This window comes from Anarhichas minor, unplaced genomic scaffold (assembly GCF_050575085.1).
Source record: "Anarhichas minor isolate MPS153535 unplaced genomic scaffold, ASM5057508v1 ptg000062l, whole genome shotgun sequence".
Lineage (NCBI taxonomy): Eukaryota > Metazoa > Chordata > Actinopteri > Perciformes > Anarhichadidae > Anarhichas > Anarhichas minor.
This window is the reverse complement of record NW_027466508.1, coordinates 9,563,776-9,581,957: the sequence shown is the minus strand read 5'-3', so window position 1 is coordinate 9,581,957 and position 18,182 is coordinate 9,563,776.

The following is an 18,182-nucleotide window of genomic DNA, read 5'->3' as shown; positions in this document are numbered from 1 at the left end:
TAAGTGCATCAATAATTAATAGTGCAGCTTCACCTGCATTGATCTGCTAAAATAAATAATTGGATTGAATTTTTGGTCCTCAGCCCAAAATCTGTGTCAATAGCTTTGAAAAAAACTATTTACAAAAACTATTTACAATCTTTTAGATGTCACATTTACACAAATAGGATGTATTGTTCTGGGGGTCATTTTTTGGTAAACAGAGTTTTTATTACCAACAGGAGCTTAATTTATTGCCTAGGTTTTGCTGATTAAGGGGAGTGTTGGAGCCTGGTAGAAATTGCAAAATAGGTTTTCCTGAAGGGAAGTGTGGGTCATCACTGTTTTGGGAAACATGTGACCCTGGTAATGTGTAACCTTCTGCTCTTTCCAAGTTGTCAGGTCCAACACCTCAAAGCCTGGAAGACCTCTTGATCATCTGTCCTCACCATGACATACTTTATTCTTTGTGAAAGGAAAAAAAACAATTACAACATCTTACTAGACTGTCAAAGTTATAACTTGCATAGTGAGTGAAGATGCCAATACTTCACCCAGCATCCCAATGCTTAGCAAGTCCAGCAGGAAGCAGAGACCATGCAGGGAATGTGATCCCTGGCTCTGAGGGTGTCATCTGGCCCTGCAGCGGCAGACACACTGACTACGCATGGCGTTGGGGTTGTACTATAAAAGATGTCCGCCAGACACATTGGCAGCAGGAGAGACACAAATCGATTCCCTGCAAGAAAGCACAGAGAGCCTAAATGGGGGAGGGCCTCTTTAGCAAAGCTCTTATTAATTAATAGTGTCTCAGGAGGGGATTACATGATCTGATTCCTGCTTCTTCCTCACAGCACAGCAGCTAACGATATCTCACTCCACCCGCCAATGTATATGATCGTTACAGTGGAGTATGCAACACTAGTAGAGCATCCTCTCCGCCTTAGTATGGGTATCATATAACGAGATCTCAGTCATGTGTTTCTATTCATACTGAGACCTGAAAGACAGACTATTGCAGTGAGCCAGCTTTGCAGTCCATATCATACCATCCAAGGACTGTTTTAGAACGCGCCTATCATGTGAAAAGTCCTGTTGTTACCAACACACACAGCCGACACATATAGGCCAAAGTCGCAGTGTATACATACATTATTTCCTTTATAAGCACATGAGTCAGTATATACTTTAAGCACTTTATTTATTAGCTGCAGGAGAGCAGGAATCTTTACACAACAACTTGTCTTGCTCATATAATTTACTGCCACCAAACTGCACGTAGCCTGACATACTGTAGCCACCACACTCACCGATCAGCAAACTACACATCACAGAGCCTTACAAACTGTTTCACAATTCATTAAACTAACAATGCAAACCAGCTGGTTTTCAGCTGCTCGCCCATGACCGCTGAAGTATAGGGGGAAGGTACATTATAACTCTAACATGTGTTCAAATGTAATCTTGTAAAATGTATTTTTTGCCAATCAACTTGTTTGATGGAGATGTTTTCACAGCAATATAAAATAGATATTAGAGAAGGAATTAAGACCTGTTCCTAACACTAGCTCTAAGCAGTTCAGATTTTTTCTAATCAGAGGAAGTAAAAATACAATAATTTATTTCCTCTTCATTTGAACCAAATATGATGATAACAAAGTAAAAGGATGCCATTGTGAATTTTTGTGACTGTTTACACTGACTTTGGGACAGTAAATAATGACTGTGCTCTTTAGTCCTTTATTGTATTGAAAAAGGCCCTAACCCTGCGAACCCTCCGTCTTAATCGCTGACAATTTGTAAACTTGTCATCAGTGCATGTGCTGCCTCTAACCACATTTAACCAAATTTAATGAACTGCTGCACAATCTAAAAATGGTGTTTTGTTTTTCATTTCCCCTACCTATGTACTTTACCCCATCCATATTTCCCAGGCAGGCTAAATGAGCTGTAGCCTGCGCGCAGCAGAACACACCAGCGTTAATAAACCATGAAAAGGTCATTTACACGTCATTCTGTGAATTGTTGTGACCATTTATAATCAACCTTGTGTCAGATACACTTAAATCCCCTTACCCAAAGAATCCTTACATCATTACCAGTCCATACTCTGGTTCCTAGCACTCTTATTCTGCCAACGTCAATTAGATTCTGCCCTCCCTTGGAAATGATGCAAAAAAGAGCCTCAACTGCTGTAAACAGCTAATATTTGAACTGGATGCTGTAAATCTGACGGCCGGCGCCTCGAGCCACCTTCACCCTTGGCATGTCAATCCCGACTTGGGAGAGATCACACAAGGATCCTCCCATAGCGGCCGTCCCTGACCCACCGAGGTGAACCCCTGGGCAGACTGCATGGACCTCACACGTTGAGAAGTTATCAATGGGAAACACTGCATGATATTTTTGCGTGAGTTTGCCTTACTTGGCATCCCACATCCTGCGATGTGACTACTGCTCAATGGCACCCTGCCTTTGCACTATATTGTGCAGTCCTTGTGGATAGCATCAGTTTATCTTTTTGTTTTGCTACAAGCATTATAGTAAACTGACACAATGTTCTCTGTTTGCACAGTTGCTTGTTGGGGTCTCTTTCTCAGGCATTGCTAAATGGAGTGATTAGATCTCAGATAGTATTAAATACCAAACTTGAAATATTATTTAAAGTGTCTTAAAGCACTGACAAAAAACAAAACAAAGCTTCTTACCTTCTTGATTGCTAGTGAAAAACAAGTAAAGCAGCAGTATTTTGTGATGCACCTTTGATCTGCTGTTAGAATTGTATTTGCTAATATCACCAACATTTATAAACCTCAGAACAAATGAACAAACCTCAAATTAAAATGTTTCATTTTTTTGGAGGGTGTTGCAGTTACACTTTTGACTCTAAACTTAAAAAATAAAAAATACATTTCACCAACTCTTGCTGGGCTAATGAAATATGCATTTCAGAAAATGTTGTCCAAATACAATACAAGAGGGATGGCATATGTTGATAATGTGATCCTCCACTTCTGGGAATGTGACATCTCCCCACCACCCCACACCCTGACCCCCATAACCTCATACGAAAGCTTAACAGCCAGGTCAGGAGGATTTGATGTAATGACAGTGTCAGCTGGCTCAAAAAACATCAGGGCACCGAGGTGACAAACACATGAACAAGCAGCCGTGTGTGTACTTGTATCACTCAGACCGTAAACCATGCATGCCTTCCTTTAGGTCAGAAATATACTGATTCACTCACTCTCGAATGTCAGATGAAGAAAGAGATTCACAGTTAACTTTAATCACATTCTTTACAGTAGGTTGACAAAATAGCTTTAAGGACAGATGGGGACAGTCCTTTAGGTGAAGGTGGCTTTCAAATAGAGATGTCCCAGAGAGCGCTTCATTACGTCCGTGTTGTCTTCTACTGGGCATTGATAGAATGTATGTTGACTTGAAAACTTATCCTTTCACTTATTATGTTTTGCCTGATCAGCTCTGCTTAACATCTGTTAATGTTATGTTGATGATATTGTGCTGCCCCATATTTGTGTTGTTTGTATGTATATATATATATATATATATATATATATATATATATATATATATATATATATATATATATATATATATATATATATATATATATATGTGTGTATACCTGCATATATATACATATGTGTATATGTATATATATGAAATGACTGTGTGTGTGAACACAACGCACTTGATTTTGCAGTCGCTCCTTAACTTAATGGGTCTTTATGGTGTACCGTGTTTAGCTAATTGTTTTGGTTTCATGGCCTGCAACTTAACTGTCTTAAGCATTGTTTCTAGATGTAGCAGGCAGCTGTTTTCAGCGAAATAGCTCTTATAAACCCACTGTATGCTACTTGTCCCGCATTTTTCTCGGCAATTAGTAGGAACTTAAAAACAGGTAAGAGGTTGGGTGGCCAGGAACACAACAAATATAGTATATATAATGTTACCCGGTAACTGCTATATGTACAAATAAGCAATTATTCAATTTTTTGAGTTATGTATGTCAGTGTTTTGTTAACTGCTGATATTCACTGACCCCACGTGGCCAAAAAAGTTAGTTGATGCAGAGTTTAGGAGTCTTATAGGACTCCTTCCTGATCACTGTCTGTGTTCAAGTCTAAGTGCTCAAGATTCTTTAGCTTTCATTAAAATTTGATAATACTTTGAATGAGTGTGTACAATAATTAAACCATACATGTATAATGCTAGACTCTCCCTTATAGCCCCATTAATGTGAATGAAATCACAGCACTAGCTTAAGGGAGGCATCATTAAGTCTCCAGCTGTCAGTCATTAAGTTCACATATGAACTTCAGCGAGGTGAAGGAGATGTCAGAGGTGTCCACTGCCCTTCTCACCAACTTGTGACAATACACTGTAAATTAACTGCATGAAGAATTCTGTAGGAATACTTATAAGGTGGTCAGCATGCAGATAATCCACCCACCAAATTGTTTATTGTCATGTTTTATGTGCGTATTATTGCGGCAATTTTTCAACAGGCAGTGCAAGTTCAGAAGGTGATTTAATAAAAGATGTAAAAACGGAGATCCACATTGAGATATCCAGTTTACCCACTAAACGTTCTTCACTTGTCAATAGCCGTGATTGAGAGCAGCAATTATAAACAGCTCAATATGCCCTGTATGGCTGTCAGTTAGCATTTTTCATTGCACATTCTCTGGTCATCTGGAGTTTAAACCTTGCCAGCAACTTATCAATGCTGGGATTCTAATGCTGTAATTCCTCAATTAACTCATCGTGTGTCGATTGGTTTATATGTTGCAAGGGTCCATGGAGAATCATTGACTGTGTGATGCAATAGACCTGTTATATTTAACCTCACTAATCGTGTTGAGGATGTCTTCATTGGTCACTGCAGTGACCTGTAAAGCCTTTCATCCACCTGTTTATAGTCTCCAATGGAAACAGGTAATTATCCAATTGCACACAATCAAAGGTCTTATTGAGGAAATGTGATTGTTGCTGAAGATTAATCATCATTGATTCGAGACCTTGCGATTTGAATCCGTCCCTTCTCAAGATTAGTTAGCCATTGATCTGTGACATCAATTTCACGCCTACGATCAACCAATCGACTCAGACATAATGTGTGGCCTCTGCCGGGCTTTTTCGCCACCTCCTCATTCATCAGAGTGCCACCTGCAGTAGCATTTACCCTTCCAGTGGCCATACAGGATGAATAGATTGCATGCATCACTCCGTGCATTAGAAATGTGTTTCGTGATATGTTTACAGTGACTTATCTTTGAAGTTCTAGCAGATAACATTCCTGCAATTTTCCTTTTCCTCAGCCTGAGAGCAAAAGTTAGCGCCGGGTCTCAGCGGCTAACTTGTGGCACAAACCTCTAGACCCATTCCTGATTGAGTGAAACGTCTGCTGACATGTCTGTCAAGTGAGAAGTGTTTGTCAGACTGGGCATGTTACCTACTGAATTATGCTTATTTTCAGACGCTGTAAGAATCTCAGTAGATTCTGCTGTTAAGCAACATCTTTTCAGCAGCCTGCTTTTTTCAGCCAGTCAAATACTCTACGTCTGGTATTGTGCTTTTTTTTTTTAATTGGGAAAACATTTGAGATTTTATGAGATAAAGTTGAGTGCTCCTAGCAACCACTGTGGTTGCTTCTGTTCATCACTTACTGATCAGTTAGGGCAAAATGACACCCTCTTAAACAAAGAAATAGCTAATGTGAACACAATGTCAGATTGAATAATAAAAATGACGGTAATAGTGTCAATGCGTTGTTGATTATGAAGAGAGTCCACATACTGTACTTAAGTGTTTATCTGGGCTCTTGTTTTGATGTTAATCGATGTCTCAGAAAATTACATTTTTATATTAGTAATTTGCAGATTACAACTATAATTAGAAAAGGTGGTTGATTAACGTATTTGGCAAATTGCTAAATTTTGATACTCAATGTATCTGCAACAACATATTTCATTAATTATCCTACAGTAGAATGTCTGCTTAACTAAAACATGACGTATTTTATCTATGGTTATTTAAGGCCCTCTCAGAACTTGGTTTAAGGTTAGAGAAAACGGTCTTGGTTGAAAAAGTCAACTGTGACTTGAGGCTTTTGTTGACTAAACCGAACCACATGTGGAGATCCGGATGTGATTCACGGTCTCCTGTGTCATGAGTGCTGCGCTTTGTATGGCCCCCCTCCACCCTGACCTTCTTCCTAGACTTGCATGTGGTACAAAAACATATAGCAGCAGGAGAATGACGTACTGGTGGCACAATAGATACTAACTGACAGCTTGCATACTTATTATGGAAGACAGGCAGTAAGGCCTGATCTGCAAGCTTGGATTAGTGTCAATTTTGCACAACAGATCAAGGGAAAACGCATTGCTCCCCAAAGCCATGTTTTCCACATAAAAGCAGAGATAATTGCTGGGGAGATTTGACACATAAATGCATAATGCTCAATTTCTGTGTAAAGCAATGGTCTGTGCTGTGCAGATGGGCATGCATCATCAGAGAGAAACTAACTTTCTATTCTAAAAAACACACACTTTGTGAATGAATGAATTTAAATGAATGCATTCTTTTTCTGATTTCCATTTTTATTATAGAGCAAATTCATTCATTTTCAATACTCTCTATATTCCTCAGCTTTCTTTCCACTGACAATGAATGGAATCCTGTTACTTGGTGGCCGGTCACTGAATATGGAAGGATGGAGATCTTATACAATGTTCAAATGTAGGGAGAATCTACGTCACTATGCCAATCTCTCTCAACTTCTAATAGCATAGTATAATGGTTGTAGAACACGTAGCAATGGAAACTGGTTTATTTTGTGTGTCTAACACATGATGGGAGATATAGTTTTCCTATTTTTCAATATGTTTAATTTGCAGCTTACAAGAAATTCTTCCTAGCAAGAGGCTATATGATCAATATATCAGACAATATTAGAGCTGGGTATAGGTACCTTTTTAAGGCAAGCATTATTCGATTTAATGCAACATGTTATTGTCCGAATATTTGACGGAGTTGGCAGTTCAGCATGTCGAGATTCCGTCAAAACGTTTAAAAGTATGGCTTTACTACACGCCTGTGGTGTCTGATAAAAATGAATGTGGTGGTGGAAAAATCTTACGCAACCGAATGCTTCCATTCACACGATGGTATCGAATTAGGGTATTGGTATTGGTAATGTTACCGCCATTATTTTAAGATACCCAGCCCTTGATTACTGATACTGATACATCAGTATTGGCATTCATCAGTCAATAAGTAACAACAAATGGCAAAAATATATTTGAGGATAAATTTTCCGAGACATAGTTTGTCTACCAGAGTTGCAGTTTGTGTCTTGGTCTCAATTCTTTAATTAATAACCAAATGTAAGGGATCCTTATCCCAGATTTGTTAATGTTATCTTTTTAAGAAAATGAATATAAGCTGATGTACTGTTAGGGAATTTTTTTAACTCTCCAATATTGATATCAGTATGGACCTCTAGATGGCCTGCCCCAGAAAAAGTGCTGACCGTTCCAAAGTGTCTCAGTTTTTAAATGAATGGAACTTTATCATGATTTTGTGAGCCCATGGACATTAGGGAGTATTTTATATATGTGCTTCCTCACAGTTCTGTCCTGTTTAGAGAGTGATTTACATTATATTTTAAAATAAAAAAAGTATTCTTTTTTGTTCTTTAGGTCAGGTTCAGCCAAAGAAACTAACGTGTACTCTTAATCAAGGTGTGATAATCATACACCACTCCGTCCTGCTGTTCAGTCTTGGGGCTACTCACAGAGAATGTCAATGTAGATCTAAGTGGATTCAGACTTTTACAGCACAATGGGCTGAATGGAGTGTTGCTATGGTATTCGTTCAAGAAATGTCCTCGTTTAGACGTGCTGTATGGTTAGGGAGGTTACCTGACCATTTGTAGTTGGGATAAGCTGATTGGTCAATGAAAGATATTCACTGTATGCATCATGGCTCCGGAGATCAGTGAAGCATATTGTGTCAAAACATTAGTTGTTGCATCTGATAAAAAGTGATTAAACAGCTGTGTGCTCCAGTTTTCCACTTTGAACTCAACCACACAGACTGTGAGCTGCTAATGCGAATGCGTTATGGCCACACATGGGGGGTATTTCCCTGCGTATGCACTGATTGAGCAGCTTTCATGGAATAAATTGGCCACCATGTTTGGATTCCTCGTTCCTTGTTTAACACGTCTGTGGCTAACACCCCATTAGCAGCCTAACACTGAGCTGTGTTGTGTTTGTTTTTGAAACACTGGTGATGGCGTGCTGAATAATGTCTGCCACTGTCAGCACTGGCAAACGTTCCACGAATGTGAAGACTATACAGCCCGACGTTTTTGTTTTTTAGCATCAGCCCTTGGTGCACAGGTTGCAAATTTTGATATCTAACTGAGGAGCCCCGATAGTGCTGACATTCGCGTCTCTTTAAGTGCTTGAGCTAATTTAAGATTCACAGACTTCACAGACTGTGATAATGTGCTCCACGGCCCTGAGGTCCTGATTCAAAGCTGTCAAGGTGATAAGCTTAAAAGAATGATCTGATATGGGAGATTCTGACTATTATTCCCTATCTGCCAGATGTTTGTCATTTACACTTGACAACTACCAAGCTTGCTGCTAGCTACTTGTCGGAAAATGACTAGTAACATCATCTAAACTGTTCCTAACAATGCCAATGATGCCATCACGGGTAGCTAATGCAACATAGACATATATGACACTCTGGTTTGCAGATCAATAAATGTGTGTGAACCCTTTAAAGAGACTCTCTGAACAATTAATCCAAAATGATCAAGCACATATACACATATCGAGTTGTTTAGTATGCTTCCCACCATCTTCAGTGTTGTTAATAAAAAAAACTGGAAATGAGCTTTGGCATCCTGCTTGCTTTGCATTAAATTAAAGATCACCAAGCTCAGAAACTCATTTCATGGCACATTCCCACTTCTACTGGGTCAATATGCAACATTTATCTGTACTGCTGCTCTCAGCCCTCCTGCTTTCTCACCATTTATTATCCATACTTGACCTCTCACTTTGCTCAAGAGGCCCAAAGCACACTGCACATTGGCCTTCTCATATAGAAACATGTAGAGGGTGAATCTGGGATTTCAGAACAAAAAAGTTAGTCAGGTGTAGAAATGAGAATCTGTCTGTCCGAAGTGATGTTATTATTACCTTATGTGTTATCAAATCTGCTGTTGCAATAATATTATTTAGTGTCAATTTTCACACCCACCTTCTCTGCATGGGAGAAATTTGCATTCATCAGAAAGGCAGTAACTCATACACAACATTTACAGCATGCTTCAAAACCTAGTTATTGTGTCAGTAAATTGGCCAGTGCCACCAAAATGACACCAGTACAGCAGAACCCTTCTCCATTGCAGTTATACTCCATTACTTATATGCAAATATATGTTTTGTTCCACTCTTTTGTTGACACTGACAGCTTACTTACATACAATACAAGAATGTCAGTTTTGTCTAGCTGAATGCTGTAGTGAATCGCTTTTTAGATTAGGAGCTGCAGCTCTATCAGCGCTTTCAAAACCAACTTAAAAAGTCTGTTAAAAGCTGCTCAGCTCTGTACTCACTGACCTTGAATCTTATGATCTTTATGACTTGCTTTTATCTGACAAGCATACATTTGCGATGTGCTATTGTGTGGAGCTTTGTATTGTGTGTCCTGTGTGTTCTTTTTTGTATATCTTTGTATTATGTCTTTACCTTGTTCTGTTTGTTATTGTGCTTTCCTTGTTTTGACCTACCAAGGGACTACAGATGCGAATTAGCTTAAAGCTATAATCTGGTACGGTGCATCAAATGGTGACATTTATGTTTTAAACTGTACATGGTCCCTTTTAAATAAAATAAATAGAAAATATATATATATTATTATTTCAACAGCAGCTAAAAGTTTACTGGGAAACGTTTTTAAAAAAGTCAATACTGTACACTACTATATAACACAAAAAGGATATGCACATTTGTATACATTGAATTTATTTGTATAACAATGTGTTACATGCACTGTACACAGAAAATTCACATTTGATCTCCCCTGTAAAGTCAATACATGTCTGACAGATAGATCTATGGAATGGTTAATAGACTTACAATTATATAGCGCCTTTCTATTCTTCTGACCACTCAAAGCTCTGTAAACAACATGTCAACATTCACCCATTTACACACACATTCATACAATGAAGTACTTATTGGGCAACTTATAGACAATTTGACTTTCTCTGTTGCACACATGTGCCAAAACATGTGCAATAGTGTTTAAAAAAACAAAAACATTCTCATTCAAATATTGAGCCAAAGCAAATGAGAAAAACTGCAATGCTAATCTTGCACCTGGTGTTCTGGATGTTTTGCCAGCACATCCGCTATAACACATTTACATGATGATGTTAAATCACAGGTGTATGTCTCTCAGCTTGTTGAGTTTATCTGGCCCCAAGTAGCTAAAATAAAGCCCCACTACCCAAAACGTTCAAATGTTTAAACTCATAGGATCAAACCATGAGATAGGTTTATATGTAAGATGTTTTCTTAAGTGTGTTTACACTGACATTACTTTGCAGAAGCAAAGATTAGAACATGGTGTGTTGGATTATTCTCTCAGATCGTATGCGATATGCAACTCTATTCTTGGAGAGAAAGGTGCTCAGGCTATCCCATTATTGAGACGCATAATCACTTTCATTGTTTGCACGTAGGTGTCGAAACACTGAGCACTTGGTGAGCTCTTTCAATAAGTGGTGGCAACCTCTGTGTCTGGAAGTTGTCACTTAATTAAAGTATGTTTTTATGGGTCCATTAACGTTTTATTCACTAGACCCATCCTCAGTCAACATGGGTAGAGCCACAAAACATGCACAAATGAGAATTATTATTATTTTTTTATTCACAGTAGATTGATTTCTCACACAGAAAAATACCCTCAGTAATGTTACCGAAGAAAAGGAACACATTGAATTGTCATAGCTCATCGCATGTCTGACAGCAATTCATGAGTTAAATTGATTGAGCTCAGTCTCGCCTTCCATTGTGAGAATTCACAGAGGATATTACAGAAAGGCTGTTTTCCATCACAGAGAAGACACAGGGTCTCCTAAGCAGATGGAAATTTTAATTAACACAAAGCCACTGACTCTGTTAAAATGCCAGGAAGCCTTATGGGAGCAATCACAAAGCAGTACTCTAAATGTTGGTGATACTTGGTGATTATACAATGTATATGGTTATCTTTGTTATATTAAAGATGTACACTTTATAGCAAATAATTGTGTGTAAAATGTAATGCTTTCATGTTAAATTGTTGGAGTTGATGCATTTTAATTAGAGGAAACGGTATAACACTAACCTGAAAATAGTGTTTATCTCGTAAAGAAAGAACATAAAAACACACTGGCTGCTTGTTAATTGATGCCTGTTTCAATCAATGATTTGGGCACGTTGTGCAGACTGAGGAAGTAGTCCAGGTATGGTACAGGATGTGCTGATCCGGGGAATGAATGTTGCTCTCTGCAGTGTTAATGTTGGAAATGGTGTATTCTGACGAGGTGACGCTTGCCAACCTGCAATGGTGTGTGTCATGACAACATGGACATAGAAGGCAAAGTGTGTGGGTGGTTTGAAACACTACATATGCCATGGAGAGAATTTTGCCTTCACACAAATGGAAATTCAACCTCGAGGCATAAAAGGGATCTTTCACTTGTCCTCATAGGCACAGATTCAATTAAACCCAGACATAAGACTGAAGACACAAACATGTTATGTTGAGATAGAATGCGAGGCGAATGCGAGGCGAATACAACGGCGTGTTTGTATACAAACACACACATTCCCACACATGGCCGGTAATGTTAATGAGGCCTACTTGTTTATTGTTAAATGCAGAACACAGAGGGGCAATGGGGTGCAATAATAATGGCAGGTAGGCTATACACGAATCTTCTCCTTAATGAAAAGAAAATGATTAAGCCTGATCGAAAATTAGCAAAATAATAGTCAACAGCATCAGGGTCATTAACTAAAAAAATAAAAAAAGAATTATTTGGTCTGTTTTCCTGCTCATCACATACAGCTCTTTCTCTAAACACGGGCTGTCTGTTTCAATGCTGTGAGGTTCAAATCTAACAAATATATTTATTGACAATGCACAACAAACAACGCTGTCCATGGTTCTAAAAAGACAGTGCTGTATGTCTCAGAACCATCTCGTGGCGCTGGCCACAAAAGCGGCTGTGGCTGTTGATTGCCATCACCTGCGGTTGGCTTGTAAGTAGCGCGATAATGCACTATTGCGGTCATTGTGACAGCCCTACCGACAGTAACCATTTCTATGTAGAGATGGGTATTTAGCAGTGGGAGTATGCAACATTCACAAACTTTGTCACTGAAGGGAATTAAATAGGCTGTTTTACTGTTAAAGCCCCTCCATAATAAAGTGTTTTATCCCAAAAAAGGGTTGTCCAAATGTAAATGACTCTTGATATACAGCAACCTTTTGAAAGCCAGTAACAGTCCTTCACAGATAAGTGGTTCTAAGTAGATCCTTACTGTGACACACATTACTGATTTTCTTTCTTTTTTTTTGCACAGTTGTTTTTCACAGTTAAAGTTTTGTCTTTAAGCACAGAAAAAGTCTCATTTTAAGCGCCACAGATCTTTTCGTCTTTAGTGTTCTTTGACAGTTTGGCAGCATAATCATAATCTGCATGAGTTTTTTGTCAGCTTGATTTACCCCTTTCCAACTGGGATGGAAGTCGTTTCTCGTAGTGATTTTTTTTCTTCCTTTTCACTTTTTTTGTTTTCGTAGTTTCTATGTAAAGTATGTACAATGTATATATTTAAACACTAAACATGTACCAGATTTGTCAATCATGTTACATAAGCCTAAAACAGGCTTGCTAAACCTGATCAAAAGTGCCATATTTGGAGTGTTTACAGATGTTTATGCCAATGCCTCCCTGTACCCATGTCCCAATGTACAATCACTCACAAAGTCTCCACATTATCAAATAGTACATTTGAGGAGTAGCATAAAACCCAGCCAAACATTTAATGCTGCGTAGGTGTGTGGGGGGGCATTCAGAAACAGCATGCATGCTCAATAAACTCTCAATGGGGTAATAAAGCTTAAAACCCCTTTGCTATTCATTTTAACGAGATAATACATGCAGTTTGAATGTAGGGTTTCGTCTCCTTCTGCAACGGAGCGCTTCCTGGACGTGAGCCCGAGCCTCTCATTCACAGATGCTCGGCATGTGAGAGCTGAACAGAGGTACTCCCAACACAGAGGTAAGCTGAGGGCAATTGCTCAGTGTGAACACCGTAAAGTAACTCATCAGCAAAACAGCAACCTGCCACCCCAGGACAGCAAACTCAGTGTGCTCAGGTCACACTTTTCAAGAAAATTACAATGGAGGAGTGTGCAATCTGTGAAGAATCTGTGGAGCATAATTCTGTTCATCAACTTGAGTATCCCTGAGAACAAACTGGATCTGCCCTTGGGAGGGCAAGCTGTCAGCTGATAGCTAACTGTCGCTAACTCAGAATTGTGTGTGTGTGTGTGTGTGTTCCTAACATAATTCTAAGATGTGTTACATATACAGGCAACGCGCCAGCAGGGTTCACTGTAATAAACTGTGTTAAATCTCAATTTATGACTCTATATTTTAGACTAGCTGTCAGTTTGTACTGCACTGGGTTGACGTTTACACAGAACATCACTTATGGACACTGCAAAACGGAAGTTGGTGTCTTTATCTTCTTTAGGATGATGCATTTCCAAGTGAAATGTAAGATGTGGGCAAGGTATGGAGGCCTTTCAGTCGACATATTTAGCTGGACTGTTTGAGATACACAGCTCAAAAAGAGTTTGACATATATTTGGCATATAATAAGAGATGACTGAAGAATTACCAAAGGGACACGCAATCATGATTTTTCATTTTTTTCTGTTTAATGTGTGTGTGTGAAAATGAACCATTTCAAATTCAGTTTCCTGAAACAGACCGTAACAACCTTTGTCAAAATTGCATCAGCTGGAAATGGCCTTTATAAAGTGACCCCCAGTCAGTGTCATTTTTGTGTGTGTCTAAATGCAGTGCTATAGAGTTAGTTCCCGTACAAGGATAATGTGTCTTTTTCTGTCACAATACTGGAAGTATCTACTTTCTTCTACAGTGCTATAGTAGTCAACAACCTTCTCTTTTCAGAGTGCTTCCGATGAGAACAGGGTAAAGGCTGAGCTGTTGTAGCCTGACAGAAAGTGATTACACCACCCTCTGTTGTATAGTATTCTCTAAAAACTGATCTTGATGTTGGTCGTGTCAGCATCAGTAGGAACATTTGCTTCAAAGCTCACAGGCTTATGCAATTAAGGACATAACAAGACAGACGCAGCAGTCACATATATACATGATCTATAACCAGAGAACGTTTCTAGTTGACCCCTAACACATGGAAAATAGCACTGAAACAATTACTTGCTGACACTCAGGGGGAGGCAGTCTCATGGCCTAAGAGCCCCCACATCATTTGCATTGCAAACAAACCGGAAAACTTTTGAAACCGTTGCGACTTGAACTCTGGATAAGTTTTTCAGTCACCAAAGCAGTGTGACAACTTTTACCATGGGAGCGCAGCCTATGGGGCTGTGATGAGAGGCTCACAGTGCTCACAGGGCCCGTGCTTCTTGCAGAGAGAACACATTTCTCTTAACAGCTTGGCTGAAAATGGACCACCAGATGGCATCTCTGCATCTCTCCCGACACTTGATTAAGATCCGATGCCTGTGGTCTATCCTCTCCAGAATCAGGGCTCTCGTGTGGAGTGGAATCAATATTTGATTTCCTCTTTTAAGTTGTGTCCATTTGAATATTTCTTTCACCATAAAGACCTTTAAGGCAGACACAGATATGTATATGGTACTGAAACGCGCTGCTTGAGTGAAAGTATACGTGTATACTTTAAAAACAGGTGTGGATGAAGTCAAAGTGAAACCTTTACAACACAAGGGATTTGGATGGGAAATGACTTGTGAAATGTGTCTACTCAGCATACAGTATATCTTGGTCTTCCATGTGATGGACGAGGCTGTCTCAGAAAATAGAGGGGTAATTAGAGAAAAAATAGGGAATTATGCTTTATCACGTCTTGGCCTGAATGGTGGTTTTCTAAAAAGACATCACTTTCGTACTCAAAGCACATTTTAAATTGAAACTTGCCAGAACTTCTCTGCTTGTAATTTATAGTGGTTCGCCTAATAAGTGCCCTTTGGTTAAGGTCAAAATATTTGAATGTGCATATTGGAAACAATTTGTTTATTTTGTATTTGTATCAAGGGTGTATTTCCATGCAGCATTTTAAAGAAATCTACTTGTTAATTTTATAGCAACATCATACTCAATTTCAGTAATAGCAACCCGATGTCAATATGTAGAAATTGTTAAGAAATCTTTAAAAAAAAAAGAAAAGTATTTCTCAATTAAACAAAATGTTAGAATGCACATATAACATATAAGTGTTGGCTTTTAAAAATAATTCCAGTTTTACGGTCAATGTGTCAAAAATTGGCATAAAAATACAAAACCTTGAATACTTGAAAAGTGTTCTTTAAAAAATTACAAAAGGGAGAGCATTTAAAAATACTTAGTAAAGACCAGACAGTGTTGTGTAATAATCATCGATTACTTGAAAATATGGTCTTTACATTTTTTGAGTTGTATACCATAGTATACCTCAATTACAGTCTTCATTGGTATGTTTGTTTTTCCCTCTTGCAATGAACTTTACTTATTGATCCCAATATTTCAGGTGTTGAATAATTATGTTAACCTTTTCAACAGCCAGCTTCATGGATATGTGGGAGGGGAGATACCAATTTGTAATGATACCCGTTGAGGCAGATGACCTCAATATCGGGTCTGGGACTAAGAGCTACTGGAGCACTGTGTGTTGACAGAATTCAGTGTTAAAAGCTAAGAGAGCCAAAATAACCAATGCTTGTCAAACACTGTCATGCAAATGCTTCAACCTCGGTGTCAAACACAGCATTACTAATTAAACACTGTCGCCAAGTAAGCCAGTTACGAAATGTCAGCCAGCACATAATCATCAGTCAACAAACATTAATTTGTGGAGGGAAATAAGTAGACTGAACTTCAATCTTGAACTTTACCAAGAGTGCCTGCAATAGTCAGTTTTTGGACACAAAGACAACATGAAAAAGAAATAGCAGGTATATGGCTAACGGCCTGTGAGCCTATGGTTCAAACTAATAATAAGTAAGGTATTGCTCTCAATGATGAACCAACAAAGAATTCTCCAACTCTGAAGCTTTTTAGCTTAGTGTGTTGATTTAAAGTCATTACATGTTCTGTATGGTTCAGAATACACCACTCTCACCAACCCTGTGTCCAGCAGCAGCTGAAAACGGAGAGCAAGTTCAGATCAACCCACTGTCAGCTATCTGCCCTTCTCCAAACAGCAGACGGACGAGTTAGCAAGTAACTGGTGAAGAAAGTTGAACACCTTGCAGCTAAACACCCAGACGTTTTTCTAAGGTGTTTTTTTTTGCTCCTTGTTTGCTGGATATGTGAAAAAAGCAGTTTGCTAACATACCAAAATAACTTTGTAATTGTAGCAGCCTGTTCCTGAGTTCTTCTGCCTCAAAGTGGCAAAACAAACAAACAGTAATGCAGCTTTAAGATCAATTCCGCTTGTGCACAAACACTGTCTAACTCAGTTTATCTCGTTGACGGCTTGTCCATGTTATGATGCAGAGAATCACTGATCGTCTCAAATATTTGCGGTGCCATTTTTCTTTATCGCTCCATGCATCTCTGACTTGGACATACTGACTTGGTATCCAGGGACATGTAAACAGACAGCAGTCTTCCAGTATTGTTGAGGGCCTCTTCTACTAATCTGACTGTGTGCTTGAGAGCGACTTGAGGTCAGAGCACATTATTGACTGGTCCTTACATGTAATAGTGGAGAGTGATGGGATCAAGGAAATGAACACTTGTTGTGACTTCCACCTCCATGAGAGCTGCAGTAATGTGAAAATCCCCACTTCTCTCTTTTTCTGTCATTTCTTGAAGGCCAAATATTTGTGATGGCTGGTACCCGAGATAGAGGTCAACACATTTTGTAGGTAGGTCAGTGGAGCTGCTGTGCAGTCCACTCCCCTGTAAAGGCAGGTTTTAAAAGGGCGGATATCCTAGGACAGAGCAATTACTAATATGTCTGGTGAGTTTTGTATTTTTAGCCATGTGACAAGTCATGCCACCAAATATAGAGTACACCCTCTTGCACAAGCCTTTTCAGTTCTTGCTCGGGTGAAATCAAACATATGTGTCGCCACCCCTTCATGTGCAACTGCTATCCATAAAAGTTCTTGTTAAAATTAACTATGATCAAAACTAGAGTTGAAATTTACTTTTAGAATTGTTAATTCAGAAGCAATTCATTCTAAACTCAAGTAAAATGCAACATCCACCAGAAAGTGAATAGTTTGAGAAACATGTCATGTATGCCGCTGAATTTCCCTGGAAAAAGATGATCAAAACATGCAAAGAGTAAAAGGCAGTGAAACACTGGTTAGCTCACCAATTGCAAGTATACCAAGAGGACAACCCTCATGCACACAGGAGAACATGCAAACCCCACGCAGAAAGAACCAAGGCCAAGATTTCTACTTTATCGTTAGTGCCAACGCTTACCACAGAGTCCACTTGTTGCCCCAATTAGGAGACTGTCCTCTCAACAGGAACAGTATCAATCGTTTGATCCAAAACTATTTACGGCAATTATGACGGGAGCAAAAGGGGAAGGGGTAACAGCTGTTATTTTTTCATTTCCAAGCAACATTTAACGTTTAGTTTAAAGCATAGCCACGATCGCTTCATAAGTCAAACCACATGTTTATTATTGTAATCAAGTTACTGTTATTTTTTAACCAAACCATTCTCTTTTCCTAAACCTGAACCATTTCATTTCTGTCCCTAAAACTAAGTGAACTTTATCCATGGTGTTGAAACTGAACATCAATATATTGTAAAAGTTATTAAAGGTAACCATGCCTTAGAAATATCCCATATCTGTTGA